The sequence below is a fragment of the Vigna unguiculata genome, chromosome 3 (assembly GCF_004118075.2).
Source record: "Vigna unguiculata cultivar IT97K-499-35 chromosome 3, ASM411807v1, whole genome shotgun sequence".
In the NCBI taxonomy this organism is placed as follows: Eukaryota; Viridiplantae; Streptophyta; class Magnoliopsida; order Fabales; family Fabaceae; genus Vigna; species Vigna unguiculata.
The window spans coordinates 30479091-30482157 of NC_040281.1; the positions used below are offsets into that span (position 1 = coordinate 30479091).

At 40.3% G+C, this 3067-nt stretch overlaps 1 pseudogene; it reads left to right on the plus strand.

Annotated features, from left to right (window-relative positions):
* Positions 1–457: 457 nt before the first annotated feature.
* On the plus strand, positions 458–2652 carry LOC114177625 (annotated as a pseudogene).
* Positions 2653–3067: the final 415 nt, after the last annotated feature.

A 3067-nucleotide genomic window follows, 5' to 3' on the forward strand; every position in this document is an offset into this window, starting at 1 on the left:
AGACTAGTTTGGAAAACTCTGTCTAGGAAAGACTTGGTATTTAAGTTGTCCATTGTGACGCACCTCTCTTTCCTGGGAGTAGACCCAACGACATCTTAACTCATTTCTTTCTTGAAATCTTTCTCCAAACAAGAATAGGAAGAAAAAAAACACACAGGGAAACACTTTCAGGTGGACTGCATAGTGCATGACTCGGGCCAATCCGGGTCAATTTTATCAACTTGATTCAGAACTTGAAAGGAACTTGCGTAAATCACGTAGGAGACTTGAACTCAGGTGTTCTACTGAAGGAGCACCATCATCATCTGAACCTACCACTGAAAGTGTACCACAAGAATCACCTCCGGTGATTAACATATCTTCTAACCCATCACCTAAACCAGAAATTCAAGAAGATAGAATGGAAGAAAGAACAATAAGAGAGTTGGCTTCACCAGATGCAGCAATTACACAAAACATGTGCATCCAATATCCAGATGGAGAATGCGAGCTTAAGTCTGGGTTAATCCATCTTTTACCCAAATTCCATGGATTAGCAGGAGAAGACCCGTACCATCATTTGAAGGAATTTCATGTTGTTTGTTCATCCATGAGACCTACAACAGTAATAGAGGAACATATCAAGCTTAAGGCTTTCCCATTCTCATTGCAAGATACCGCTAAGAATTGGTTATACTACCTTCCGCCAGGATCCATCAATACTTGGGAGACTCTGAAAAGATTATTTCTGGAAAATTTTTTTCCAGCATCTAGAGTTGCTGCTATTCGCAAAGATATTTATGGGATAAGGCAACAAGAAAGAGAAAGTCTTCACGAGTATTGGGAAAGATTCAAAAAGTTATGTGCTTCCTGTCCTCATCACCAAATAAACGAGCATCTCCTCATTCAATACTTTTATGAGGGATTGAGTATCATGGATAGACAAATGATAGATGCTGCAAGTGGAGGGTCATTGGTGGACAAAACGCCAACAAATGCAAGACAATTGATTGAAACTATGGCGTCGAACCATCAACAATTTTCCACAAGGAGTAATTCTATAACTCTATTGAAGGGAACCCATGGAGTAGAAGCCTCATATGTTGCAGATCATAAGAAATTAGAAGGGAAGTTGGATGACTTAGCGGCCATGGTAAGGACCTTGATAGACTTACAAAAAAAGCCTATCCCTTCTACTTTATGTGGAATTTGTGCTTCTACTAATCATCCTACAGAGGCTTGTTCTATGTTAAAAGAGACAGGGACGTTAGACAATGAACAACCTCAGGCATATGCTGCAAACATCTATGGCAATAATAGACCACCTCGGCAGCAATACAACCATGATTTGTCCTCCAACAAGTACAACCCAGATTGGAAGGAATATCCCAGCCAGAAATGGGGAAATCAACAGCCTTAACACCAAGTCTATGTTCCACCTCAACAGAGGCAACAACCACAACCAGCGGCAACCTCTGGTGATTCAAACATGGAAGCAATGATGAAAATGATGGCTGACATGATGAAGGGACAAATCAATGAGTTGAAACAGACGATAGAAGCAACCAATCAAAACTTGCAGAACCAGATTGGACAAATGGCAAATGAGTTAAATCAGATGAAGTCTCAACAAGGCTCGAGCAATTTGCCTGCACAAACTGTAATCAACCCGCGAAATGTAAGTGCTATTACTTTAAGATCGGGTAAGCAAATACAAGGCCTTGGGATGCCCAAGAAGATGAAGATAAGGACAATGAAGTTGTACCTAATGATAAAAGAGGAAGATCAGATCAAGCAACACAAGCAACATCTGAAATGCCTGCACCCAGTGATAACTCCAGGTTGGTATCCCCTAATACTTCCTCTGAAAATTCTTCTCCTTATTCTCCTCCTCCTCCCTATCCAAACCGTTTGAAACCAAAAACTAAAAGGATGGAGGAGTTAGACAAAGAAATCCTGAATACTTTCAAGAAAGTGGAGATAAACATCCCTTTGTTGGATGTTGTGAGACAAATTCCTAAATACGCCAAGTTTCTCAAAGAATTATGTACACATAAAAGGCGTATTATGGACAAAGAGGTAGTGAACATGGGAAGAAACGTCTCTAGCTTAATTAAGAAGCCTGCAGTCAGAATGCCGCAAAAGTGTAAGGATCCAGGTATGTTTTCTGTTCCCTACATTATAGGAAGTACTAAGTTTGACAATGCTATGTTAGATTTAGGAGCTTCTATTAATGTAATGCCTTTATCAGTTTTTACTTCACTTCATCTTGGACCTCTTAAGTCTACTGGTGTGGTCATTTAATTGGCTAACCGTAGCACAGTTAACCCTACAGGTGTGCTAGAAGATGTGCTTGTCCGTGTGGACAAGTTAATTTTTCCTGCAGATTTCTATATCTTGGACATGAAGGATGATGAAGGAATGAGTTCAACCACAATCATCTTTGGAAGACCATTCATGATGACAGCACGTACCAAGATAGACGTGCATGCAGGATCCTTGACTATGGAGATAGGAGATGAGAAGGTGCAGTTCAGCGTGCTAGAAGCCATGAAGCACCCAATTGAAGACCATTCTTTGTTTTGTATTGATTTATTGAGTAATGTAGTGAACAATTATGCTTTTGGACTTTTGGACGTTTTATCTAGTTTTTCTTCTTCTTTGGATTTTTCTTTTTCGAATATTTCGGGCTCAATTTTAGACGAAAGAGAAAATTATAAAACAGGTGATGTTAAGGACGTGGTGTCACTATTTGACACCTCTATGGCGTCCAAGTGTGATGCTGAGGTGGCTGAAATTACCTTAGGCAGTAAAATGTTGACATCTGTGGAACAGCCACCCACTTTGGAGTTGAAACCTTTACCATCTCATTTGAAATATGTTTATCTTGAGAGGGATGGGAAACTCCCTGTTATTATATCTGCCTTGCTTACTGACGAGCAGGAACAAAAGCTATTGCAGGTTATCAAAGATCACAAGCGAGCAATAGGCTGGACTTTGGCAGATATTCCTGGTATTAGTCCTTCTTTCTGCATGCACAGAATACTCTTGGAGGAGGATGCTAAGCCAGTGATACAACCTCAGAGGA